Below are 14,019 nucleotides of genomic sequence, written 5' to 3' on the forward strand. Positions count from 1 at the left end.
AACTGCAAACCAATCGGAAGCAGAAATTTTGTCTTGTGTGAGATTCCCTACATTATTAGCATTCAAGCTTCAAAAATACTCTCATAGCTGGTCTTTATCGATTTTTTTTTTATTTAATAACGGAAACGATCATTGTAAATTGTAAATTGGTTGACAGTTTCATTAATATATTATACTGTCAAAAATAAATCCGACGGATATATAAAATTAAAGCATCGACTTTCACGCGTTCAACATAATCCACATTCAATCTCATACATAAATACGCTTTGATTCCAAACATTGTCCATTGAGCTCGACCAGTATTAACATCGCCTAACCATTGTATCCGATCAAGTTTTACAGCGCGTGTGTCATTATTTGTTTCTGAAGAAGTACAAGGCGATTCTCAGAACAGTTTTGAACATTTTATCCTCGATCGCGATATTAGTAATCCCATACTTTTCTCCATGCGTCTGCTTCCGAAGCTTACGTTATAACTGAATCATTCCCGGGAACACTACATACAAAGGCGACGTTCGAACTTGAACTGTGTCACTCCGATGCGACGAATGCATTCACACATACACGTGAATGCATCGGAATGCAATATCGGCGAATTGGCAATATATAAGTAAAAGGTTCGCAATAGTGAATAACGATGCCGGCGCCCAGAGTGCAGTGGCGTGCATTAAAGTGCACACATTTCTACGGGATGACATCATCGTCGCAACTGAATTTACCTACAAAAGGTACCTCCGACTGTGGTACGCCCACAGCCTCCTCTCACAGACGCGAAGAAATTTCATATTATTATATGTCGTTACACATGTATGGAATAAAGGCTGCGACCTACGGCAACGGTGACGCTTTCCAAAACAAACTCGGAAAAAATGCGTATAAAAGACACGGGAGAAGGAAAACAAACGATTTGTCAAGTGGTTCGGTGTGTTAAGTAATCGCCAAAAGGAAAAGCTGCACGTTTGTGGCTGTTTCGCCATCGTATTGATAACTTTTCACAATTGAAAATACATTTGAATAATAATTATGCAATCGTATTGTATGAGAGGTTGATATGCATAACTTACGTAAACAATTATTATGTGATTTGTATGAAAGTTTGATAAGTTCATTTTCAAAATGTAAAGGAAACTAGAGTATGATATATTTAATATAATATTTGTAGAAATAGATCGTAGTCATGCCCAGGGCCGGCTCAAAGGTGCAGCAGACTAGGCACGTGCCTAGGGCGCCATAGACAAGGGGCGCTGCGAAGCGCCCCCCTTTTTACAAACCTCTTTTACTTTAAATTGAAAAAATAAAAAAAAATCATTTCGCTTTCTTTGAACTTATAAAACGTTCTATAGTCAACTTAATTTTTTACTCGAAGTAACAATACTGATTGCAAAATATTATAATTTACGAGGAACACGGGAAGTTAACTGTCATATATCAGGAACTCATGAACAAAACTTCAAGTTCCGGAAACACTACTGGCTAATGGGAAGGAATTCAAAACTGACCACGGAGAACAAACTCTTGGTTTATAAGGCCATCCTCAAACCAATATATGGATGTACTAATCCACCGAGATACGAGGATGACAATGGTCATTGAAGAGTCAAGTTCTGCGGTCTCAAAATATAAAGAAAGGCTTAGGAACCACCCTAACAGTCTGGTCAGGGAGTTATTAGATAACAAGCCAATAAAAAGACTCAAGAGAGGTGATCTTATGTTCATTTTAAAACAATAAAATGACCTGAAAATATTCTAATATGTATACATACATATATATTACATTATATTTAATTATTTACGCATGTATGTATATAGAGGCGTAGCTACCTCATAGCAAAGTCGTGCAAAGCATGTAAGTCCAGCTTGATAGGGGCTCCAAATTTATATATATATATATATATATATATATATATATATATATATATATATATATATATATATATATATATATATATATATATATATATATACATATATATATATATATATATATATATATATATATATATATATATATATATATATATATATATATATATATATATATATATATATATATATATAATACATATATTGATACACTAAATTTAATTTAACATTGACATTTAAAAATAATTAATGGGAAATATATTCATAAAACTCATCACAAAATTTTGTAAGCCTAAATTCGAGAAAGATAAATTTTTAAAATCGGCGAGTTAAGCTAAATGAATTTTTTGTAGAATTATTATACTAATAGTAATCATGTCATCTCATATTTTTAAAAATCAGGTTATGGGGGGGGGGGTGAGAGGGCCTTGGATCAATTTTTCATGTCGGTCCAAAATTCCTAGCTACGCCACTGCATGTTCATACATATTACAATATTGCTCAAAATAGCAACTCAGTTTCGTAGTTGAGTTGAGAATATATGAGAAATTTGATAAATATTTTTCCTATTTTAAATACAATCCTCAAATAAAAGAGCTTTCGTGTTATTTTTGAACGTAATCCAACTATAAATATTTTAGCTGTCTTTTATACATCCCAATTCAGTTTTTTATCTGTAAATGTATTACTAGCTTCGTCCTTGTATGTATATATGTATATGCACATACATATATGTATATAAAATAAAATATCAGATATATTGGAACATGGAAATATGACAAAGAAAATATTGATACTGTATTTAATTGCATTTTATATTGAATATTTTATGGGACTTGTTGTGTCCTAATCAAAATTTAAAACCAGATTTAACAAAGTTTGCTTGGATGGAAATTACAATATACATATACTATGAGTCTCTCTGATTTTTATAATATTTAATGGCACATCGAGCAAAGATTTAACGACGTCATTTCACCTTAACCTTTCGTGATTAACTACTAGAAAGAGAGTTTTACTATTACTGAATAATAAAAACTTCAAATGCTACACAACTATGTACTTTGTGGGCATTAATCAAGCTCATGCGCTATATTTTAATCTGCAATAATTTCCAATCAACCGACTTCAATAATTTCCAAGCTATAAAAATCACGAAAAAATCAAATTGTTTTATTAGATTATGGTGAGAAAAAAAGTGCAACTTTCTAAGAATTTGGCAACGAAAAAAAATTCTATTGTTTACGATTTTTCCTCGTCTATAATTTGTCTTCTAAGAATTTGGTTCTATAATGTAATTTCAAACTTGAATTATTACCGCCCTCTCAAACAGTAAAGGAAAATTTTTGATGCCATAATTCATACATCAGATGTTCCTGCGGAGAATAAAAATAATGATAAAAAATTGACGAAGGGATTCGAGTACTTATTATTTGTTTTAAATTGTCTAAAGTTTCGTCCTGAAAGTGTGCGTTAATCGATCGGGAGATTTACAGCACTGTCCGTGTCAATTCGACGTATAAAAATAATTTATTTTCACTTTTGCAAAACCGTTTGCGATTCCAGTTTTACTGTCCGTTTGCAATATATTTTATTTAGTGTATAATAAATACGAGCCTGGTGGCATTTTTATGTTGAATTCCACACGGATGAATTTCACTGCACCGTTTCAAGGGACATGCCAATGCGAAACATATCACCGAGAGCGCGCATTTCAAGAATAAAAGTGCAAATTGGATATAACATTACATAATAAAAGATAAAAAAAACGATGATTGATTTAGAGTAAAATTTCTCGTCGATGATATTTACTGTTCTTTTGCTCGGTAACTTTAAGTCAAGTTCAAATTTCTAATTAGTATCGACTTAACGTTTGATTTATTACAAACCCTTACTTGCAAGAAGATATTTGGTTAAACGTTAATATTGCAAGATGAATGAGTTTTAAAACGCTTAAAAAAGGTACGAAGGAAACGTTCAAATGTTAATGTTCACTCATCACTACCTTCAAAGTTCCGTAATTATATTATCATAAATTGAAAGATGCCCAGAGTTGAGAGATGACAGCCCTGTAATCAATCAAACTAACGACTCGGATATTACCGAAGAAAATCACTGGTTTTATACAATATTTTCAGTAAAATTGAAAATACTTGCATATTTATGTAATACTACAAACATGCTTTTACTTAATATATAATATAAATTTTGCTTGAAAAAATAAATAAAACGTTAAATAAGGCTATGAATAATTCTGTCGTATTTATCTCAAATGAAATGAGGTCGCTTTTGGTGGTCTAAATATTATTTCAATTAACATTGAAATGACCTAGTGAATTTTTTTTTCAAATTCTACATAATAAAGGCTTTTAATATTGATATAAAACGTGCAAGCTTGGAGACCACATCCGGCGTCAAAAATTAGTTTTGCGAACGGTCTAAAACAAGGCTAAATTTCGAAATGAAATTGGATGATGGATGTCTTTATCACAGGCTCACATCCTCGACAAGGCCTCGAGGTGGTTTTTAGTGGTCTTTAAAGCTTTTTGACAGAGACCACCTATCGGCCGGTATACCCTTTTGATATTTCGACCCTCAAACTGCGGTTTTCTACAGACGCAAACAATGCGAACAGTTTCCGTTTCTGGTTTTATTTGACCGGTCGATTATTTCTTTTTTTATTTTATTCTACATCCTTAGCTGGTCTTTTCGGCTCTTCGGTAATAAAAGAAGCACCATCGTAGGTTGTTGTGTGTGGTTCAACCGTGTTTAACATATCAAAGCTCCGCTCGCCTGAAAAGAGATAACGCGAAGCTATAGGTAAGTATACCGGCGCCGTTCGCTAAAGGCTCATCCTTTTGCAAAAATTCCATTCTTATACCGAATCGGACGTTTACAACGGTGGCGACAACGTTACAACGTAAATAAAATAAATGAAAAATAAATAAGGTGAAAAAAGGCCATTCCGTCGACGGGAACATGTGTACGAATTGTCTTTGAAATACCCAAAATATATTATGTACGTTTTTGTCTCGATTTTTGTTTTTGAACCTCTGCCGTTCATATCTGGGGTTCTTTATCTAAATGCGAAGGTTGTGTGAAGATCAATAGAAAACCGAACTATATAATTTATACCTTACCAAATAATATGAAGTAACGATTTAATTTTACTCTGAATGTTATGACACCCAAATAAACTCTTTGATAATTTTTAAAATAAATATCCTCCATACCTTGTCGAGTTTTCTTAGAAAAAAATGTTCCGAAAAATCAGAAGGATATAATGAAACTGAATTAACAAGTTATTTGAATGCGTATAACCATTTTTGAATTTAACGAGAATTTTATTTCTGTATTTTACATTGTATGCATTAGATTCTATTTGTATGTAAAATACATCCTGTTAGCTTTTTTTTTGCAATACAGAAAACATCAATTAGACAATGTATATTGCAAGTTTGTTTTTGTTTCAATCGATACATTTTTGAATTATGTCTTTCAATTGACGTAACGCAACATCACAAACATTGTATTTAAATGAGATTTTTTTATTGCACATACATACATACATAGATACATATATATATATATATATATATATATATATATATATATATATATATATATATATATATATATATATATATATATATATATATATATATAATAATAATATATGCATACGTGTTTACAAATATTTGTATCAGATCATGTTCTTCGTAATATGATAAATTTATTAAATGTATAAATATATCAAACGTGTCCCAAAAATTAAAACGAAAATTGTTTATTTCAAATTCAATTTAAATATTAAGCTATAGTCGTAAATAAATTCTACAACTACAATTAAAATATTGTATTTTAATTAATTGTACATTTTAGTCTTTTAAATGCAGCAATATTTTTTTTATTTTATTTAATAACAAATAGCAATGCTATTAGCAATTTGCTATTAAATAAAATAAGTAAATGAATTTGTATTGTGAGTATTTATAATATCATATCTTTCTCATGTTAGTGTTTAAGGCATTATAAGAGATAGGCTCAAATACCTGTATTTTCAATTCGATGTACTTGAGTATATGAATAACTATATCCAAAAAATATAATTCGGATTTAAATTAATATAGAAGTACATAGAAGTATCATATTAACGAATCGGCAACATTAAGCTACACTTTAAATTTTCCTCGAAAAATTCTAAGAGGAAAATTTACCTTACCAATTTGAACATATTATGACTAGCAAGTAATGAATAGAACCCGTGTGCGCCACTTACGACTAGAAATACATACAATTAATACATAAAATATATAGGAAATTCAAAAAAAACCCTCGAGATTTGCATGATCAATTGTAAATCAATCAGTCGGATATGGAAATATGCGAAGGTGAGTTTTACGTATTGCGAAGGGTTTATTTATTTATTTATTTTATTTTATTAATTGAAAAATCAACAGACAGGATGTACAGAGAAAGGTATAAAAAACACAAAAAGTAAATAAATAATATATGTAACACCCGAGTCCAATAATAGATTTTTACAAAAATGAAAAAGATAAATATAAGGAAAACAAATTAAAAAGTAAAGAATAAAGGCATGACAAAATATGTAGTACATTGCATAATTAAACTATAGTATTAAAATATTTGGAAAAGGTTATAAGATAGAATATAAGAAGAAATTGAAATTTACAAATATAAAAAACAAATGAAAAAGGTAAATACAAAATAAACAAATGAAATGGAAAGGAATGAAAGCTATAATATGATTAAATAGCACATTACATAACTAAACTAAAGTATAAAAATAATGGAAATATTGGAAAAATAGAATAGAAGAAAAAATGAATCAATCGGTCAAGATTCTCTTGATGTTAGACCTGAATTGATGTAGGGAAATACCAAACAGATCAACCTCATTCAGCTCTCCGTTAAACATACGATAAACGCGCTGCAGATAAAAATATTTTTGGGAATTAGTATTGAAAGGATCAAGTGAAAAGAGTGTAACGCGTCTAGGGTATCGAACTGGGATTCTGAAATTAACCTTATTCAGTAAATCAGAACAATCAAGGAAACCATTTATGAGCTTAAAGAAGAATATAGCATCAGAATGTCGTCGCCTGACAGAAAGATTGTTAAAAGAAAGGATTTTTAAAATGTCGGAAACAGTAGAATGGGTATAGGTAGGAAAAAGGTAGCGTAAGGATTTAATAAATTTAAGTTGAACTTTCTCAATACAATTAATATGGGATAAATAAAAAGGTGACCAGATAATTGAGGCAAATTCAAGGTGAGACCTTACAAAGGAAAAATAAAGTAATTTTAGTACATAAGGATCATTAAAGGGTTTTGTTGAGCGGAGTAGGAATCCAAGAGATTTAAATGCTTTGTTGGTAATAAAAGAAATATGTTCAGAGAAATCTAGTTTATTATTGAGTATTACACCAAGATCCTTAATAGAAGATGACGTGTTAAGGATTGAATGATTTAATTGATATTGATTAGTAATAATTGACTTATTTCTAGTGAAATTTAAAATAGAGCATTTTTCTAGATTAATAAAAAGATCATTATTTAAACAATATATAGAGAATCTATCTAGATCTTCTTGTATCTTATGACAATCGTCTATGGTGTATATAGGTTTGTAAATTTTTAAATCATCAGCGTAAAGAAGTATAAAGGAATGTTTGAAGATGTATGAGATATCATTAATATAGAGTAAAAAGAATAAGGGACCTAAATGCGACCCTTGTGGGACACCGGAAGGAATATGTCTAAGTGATGATCTAAAACCATTGAGAGTTATGATTTGGTGACGATTTAGTATATACGAAGAGATCCAACGAAATAAATTTCCTCGGATTCCAAGGGACCAAAGTTTATTGAGTAAAAGGTTGTGATTGATTTTATCAAAAGCTTTAGAGAAATCCGTATAAACGACGTCTATTTGGATTCGTTTGTCCATATAAGATGTGAGAGTACTAGTGAAATTAAGCAGGTTAGTCTCTACCGATCTCCCCTTAAAAAAACCATGTTGTTCAGGTATAATGTAGTTTTTGAAATTGGAGAAAAGGAAATTATAGATAATTTTTTCAAAGATTTTACTAATGACAGATAGTTTAGATATAGGACGGTAATTCTCAATAAGATTCTTATCACCTTTTTTAAAAATAGGGTTTAACGAAGGTGTTGCGCAAGCGTCATTTTTCATCTGAGAGAAAACACGCCTTTGTCGTTTGCGTTTCGGATTACGCGTCCCACCGTTTGGCTAACAAAATGGATCTTCCCAAATGTGGAACGATACGATAAATCAAAACAGATATCAATATTTTCGGACCGGTGTTCGGGCCCGATTGTTGCAGTTGCAGTTTCGCATGGGTGTGAGTGCATTTGAGAGGTGGTGTGCACTCGAGCTTATGACACTTGCATAGGTGTTGAGTGCATAATGCATTCGCGAATGTACGTGGGCCGAATATCCGGTACATTCATCCTTATTAAAGAAAGTTGCCCTTCGAGTTGAATCGTCGTACGTCGTCTGTTAGCACCTCGAGGCAAACAAAGGTCGATGAAAAATCGGGAAATAAATCCTAGAATTGGCAGGAAGTGTTGTTATGCCTTTACGATGAATTTATTTTTACTGTTAAAATGCATTGTGTACTCCCATATGTATGATGTGTATGATAGATCATTTTATTGCAGGTGTAATAAGGAAAATTTAATGTTCCGTGAAAATTCAAGTACGGACAGGTATTTTAAGAAATCGAATTTGTACTAAATGTTATCATTGTTATATTATCGATATGATTTATATTGTATATGCATGTATAAGGAAAATATTTAGGGATTACCCTTTATACGTCTGTGAATGACTTTCAGTTTATTGTTCTTGGAAATATAACTTTCTAATTAACTTTTTGATTTGCTTTGTCATTCTAAGTTTTTATTGCAACATCAATTGGGTAATAAAAAAAATGTTTCAATTGATTAAATAAGTGGTTAATACTTATAAATAATTTTTATTGATATTATAGATTCTGAACTTATCACAAATCCTCGCATGAATTTTAAATGGTGAATAAATACATATTTTTTATATATGTTTGTATTTATGACTAGCCGAATTTCCCCACATTGTAAGGGCGGGTGAAATTTTGTAAAAAAATTAAAAAACAAGTCGTACAGTAGTATAGTTTTATTTTAGAAAGTCGTATAGTATATGATTTAAGTTAGTGAACTATGAGATATTATACCACATACTTTGATAATAATCTGGTGGCTTTAAATTGAAAATTGTTGATATTCATAGCGGACAGACAAATATTCATCCTCTTAATAGATATAAAGAAATTTTCGATTACAATACTTTTTAGAAATATATTTATAAGATTTTTATTAGTTTCATTTTGGTGAAATTCTTAGCCGTTCAAAATTTGTGAGCAGATTTTGAACCACTTCCACTTTTCCAATCGCTTTGATATTTTACCGACATACGGGGCTTAACTGTCTACATTTTAAAATACACTAATGTCTCCGAAATGGTGCTAGAAGAATTTAATCATCTGATAGATCGACGTGATGACAGCTGGCTATTCAGCGCGTATTCTTCCCACCCCTAAGCAACTTCACAGGTTACATAGAGTAACAGTTATAATAGTTTTTTTTTACTTTTTCAGTCTATAAAAATAAATTTCATAAAATATATAACTAATATCATAAAATATATAACTAAAATTTTACTAATACTTCGTACAAGTTGATGACACTGAGCAACAAACAAATCACATTTTTTACTTACTGGAGCTAAGACTAATCAATCTTTACTAAATTTGATCCACTGAATTCGAATATGGTATTAATTTAAGTTGTTTTCTTTTTGTTTATGAGCTATGAGCGTTTAAAAAAATGCGCAATTTTCACAGATTTTTGGCTTTTGCAGTCTTTAACTCAAAATCTAGTATTGCCAAAAGTAATTTTTGAAATCAATACACAAGTTTTTTCTATTGATTGTGATTTTTCATTTCTTTTAAATACTTAATAATAATATCTAGCGAATTTTCAAAGTCAAAAATATACTTATTTTACACAAATCATTGTCATATTCGAATTCAGTGGGTAAAACTTAGTAAAGATTGTTAAGACTCCGCCGAACCAATTTTTTTTTATTGCTAGGGGTGATTTCTGTTAATATGTTTAATCTGTCGATACTTACATACATATGTATGTACATGCATATACTTAAATATTTTTAAAACGAGAAAATTTCGTATTGGATGAGCAATCATGTCGTAATAAGAAAGTAAAATTAATTAAAAATATTCAATAATGTCTATAATGCAACGATTTTGGAGACATTTACACTTATGCATAATTTATACAATATTATTGCGTTAATTAAAATACGGCAATGTCATTTTTTTCGTAATTAATTTATGTACATAATACAATATACTCACTGCAAAATATTGAATATTTTAATCGAATTACACTCATAAAAAATTGAAGATTTTAATCTGAGGAACGATTGAATCGTTAGACATTTATAATGGAAATAGCACACATTCGCGTGAAAATCAATATTCACCAGTTGCGCCGAACATTTTTTTAACCGCTTCCATCTACAATTTATTATATTGGCGAAGCCACACCTTGTCGCCGAAGGTGTAACGACCATAATGTATTTGTATAATATTGTATACACCTGCCAGATAGAATGACGTACGGCGAGAAACATCTGAGAATGCCGCGGGTAATAAAATATCTCACAAATCAATTGAGCGTTCATCTGTATCTTTCTGATCGGTGGACTCGAATCGGAATTAATGAACAACACTTTATTTAAACAATGACATCACACAACACGTGGGCATGCGCAGTAAAAGTGTCACGAAAGTATTGTAATATAAAATTTAGATATATACGGGGGCAAAAGTAATCTAAGCCCACCTTAATTATGCATAATTCGTATGTAAAGCTCGGCGCTTAATCTAGGATCCGTTCCGTTCATATTCATCCGATCAATCAAGATTGATCAAAAGTGATATCATATTCACGTTGAGATAGTCGTCATCGATCAATCTTCGGCATACGTCATAATGCGTATATCAATCAATGTTTTGAGAGATTTTTGGTACTCGCTTGTTCTCTCGGTTTGGAGTTATTAGGTGTTGTTTGCTGCGCTTGCTTTCTATAGATGAAGATCTATCTGGTTGAAAGCGAATTAGAAACCTTGTGAGCGGTTTAAATATAAATTGAAATAATTGCCTTGTCACAATATCTTTACCGCATCTAAATAGGAGACTGCATCACTGACACCCACGCACATGGAAAATAGTCTATTTTCAGTATAAATTTGTAACACTGTTTGTATTAATCAAATTGGAATTATGACCATAATTTTTTTAACTGATAAATCTCATTTTTACTATAGAGTTTAGATTTAGCATGTGTATAATATCAAATATTTTTTTTATTATATTTGAAAGTAGATACCTAAAGCTTTTTATAAATAATTCCAACCATTCATTTAAAGAATCTGAAATATAAAATATTGGGAGCAATTTGATTACTTCAATCGATTTGATCGTATGAAATACATACGCATCATATTTGACATTAATTGAACTTTAAATGGGACTGTATCATTCGTCATCGTTTTCGGATGTTCAATCTGTGTTTTTTACAAGCTTCATCTGTAATTCTAAGAAAATGGTGGAAAATTCGAAGAACGATTTTAATTGAACCGTTTTTTTCACAAACTCAGGAATCGATTCAATGTTTCGAACAAATTTTGCATAATGAATATTTTTTACATTCAAATTATTTGCATATTATAAAATCTAACTCATATTTTAATAACTTGCGTGTAAGTGTCGACATTTTATAAAATAAATAATTCAAATTAATTTAATTAAAAAACGAAATGAAATTACCAAATTTTTTTTTATTTTAATACAAATGCGATACTTTTCTTCATTCCACGAAATATCTCGTAAAATATAATGTAATGTTTTGCGTTTTACAATATTTAAAAAAATAATGGTGGCCTGTAAATACGTTTATTCTGCTTTTCTGATATTCTGGATTTATCTAAATAAAAAAGTGATAGCAATTTGTGAATTAAGTCAAATTGAAATAGTGTTCTTAGAAAAGAAAATTGGCCTTCCGACACTTTCAAATGTAACGGCAAATATGTCCATAATTACTAAAATTTTATATACATCACCACTGATCCGGATGTACTCATCGTGTCTTTTAATGCGATAAAATGGACATTATAGCATGTTTATGAATTTAAATAAATAAAAAAAAAGTATTGGGTCATTTAAATATTTTATTTTATTTTAATATAAAAGATTTAAACATAAAAATTAGCCATACTAACCCACTTGTGAAGAGTCTCGGTGATTACAACAAAATATCTATACCCTTCAGGTTTAAATACAGATTACCTAAACACAATCTGCTTTAGGTCATCGACTTTAATGAATATTGTGTATTAGATGTATTATGAGCATTTATAAGAATTGTAAATAGGTTTTTAAGCTCTTTTTCCTATTACGCTGTACATATTAATATTATAATACTATGATTACTAACAAAATTAAATTAAAATTGTAAAATAGAAAATGATCAGTAGATCAGTAGCTATTAAAATAGATATAAGATGTATTGTGAACATAATTTAGTAATAATAAAAAGCATTTAAAATCAAAAAAAAAATTATGAATTTATTCTGAGAATAATTGAAAAGTATAGATAAACTAAATAGTATGAATGATACATTTTGGACCACTTTAATAAGTAAGAGAATCTCAGTAATTATTTTAATTTATCATTATTTTAAATTTAAGTTAAATATGTTTACAAGTATAGTCATGAGTGCATTCTAAATTTCTGTATGTAAATTAAATAAATAAAGTGCAGTTATGTACGTTTGATTTACCACATGCATACATAAAGAAACGGATCTCGAAAGTCAGTCGCGCCGATTTCAAAACGGTGCATTTATTGTTTTTGCTGTTAGATTCTTGCCTTTCGTACCACTTTTTTTCAACTAGTAGATGTGCATCCGATCGTCGGAGAATGTACATAAGTATGTTTGTATCAATGTGTGTATTGTAGAATTTTCGTTTTGGTAGCAAAGAGGAAAGCTGACGGCACTTTTATAATGGCCATTTAACGAGTTCTACGAGAGTGGTCGAGCAACAAAACTGACTCGCTCGAGATGACTCATGTCCGAATTTAAATCATTACTCAAAACCGAGGCTCGCGTTTTTGGCAAAGTATGTACCGTAAGCATCGACGATGATCCACCCTCGTCCGGTCGTAATAACCTCCGGAATCCAGAGGGGATAATGAACCTGAACTGAGATGCTTTGTGGATCTCACTGTCACAATGAATGAAAACTTTTGCTTGCGGAAAAGCTGGCGCGGTAGTCGATTATTTCCCGGTTTTTGCATATTTTCTTTTGCATGAAACGACCGATCAACCTAGTTTAAGCCTAGGGTTTAGACGTTGAATAATTTGTGTGTCAGGTCGCTTTTAAAGCCATAATAAGGAATAATTTATGTCTAGTTAATATTAAGAACGCTAACAATGAGGTAGTATATTTGCACTGTTGTACAGCATGCACCATTCTAAATTCTTGTAAAATAGATTACAAATACTTTTCGATATAACAATAAAAGTATAATAAACGAAGGGATTTCCCAAGAAATTATAACACATATTGTTTACATACATATTTTTACATTAGAAATTATATTATGGGACAGTAATTTATACGAAATTTCAAAATAATTGTAGGAATTGAAATTTTAATATTGAAAATGCAATGAATAAAAGAAAGTTCATACATAGAAATGATGATTGACAATTTTGATAGTTTTTCTTGTAAACGTAAATATATAAATAAGTGGTAGATATTCATCATTGAATTTGTCAAATATTTTAAAACAAATCATATTAAAATTGGCTTCTTTAAAACCTTTTTGAACATAAATTTGGTTAAAAGCATTTATTTATACATTAACATTTAAATATGAGAATATCTTGAATTTGCATGCTTCGCATGTTTTTTTGACCATTTATTAAAAATTATATTTTCTTCTTTACTTGGTTCAAATTTTTATTTTCCGTATCAT

Source organism: Arctopsyche grandis, chromosome 10 (assembly GCF_051622035.1).
Source record: "Arctopsyche grandis isolate Sample6627 chromosome 10, ASM5162203v2, whole genome shotgun sequence".
Classification (NCBI taxonomy): Eukaryota; Metazoa; Arthropoda; class Insecta; order Trichoptera; family Hydropsychidae; genus Arctopsyche; species Arctopsyche grandis.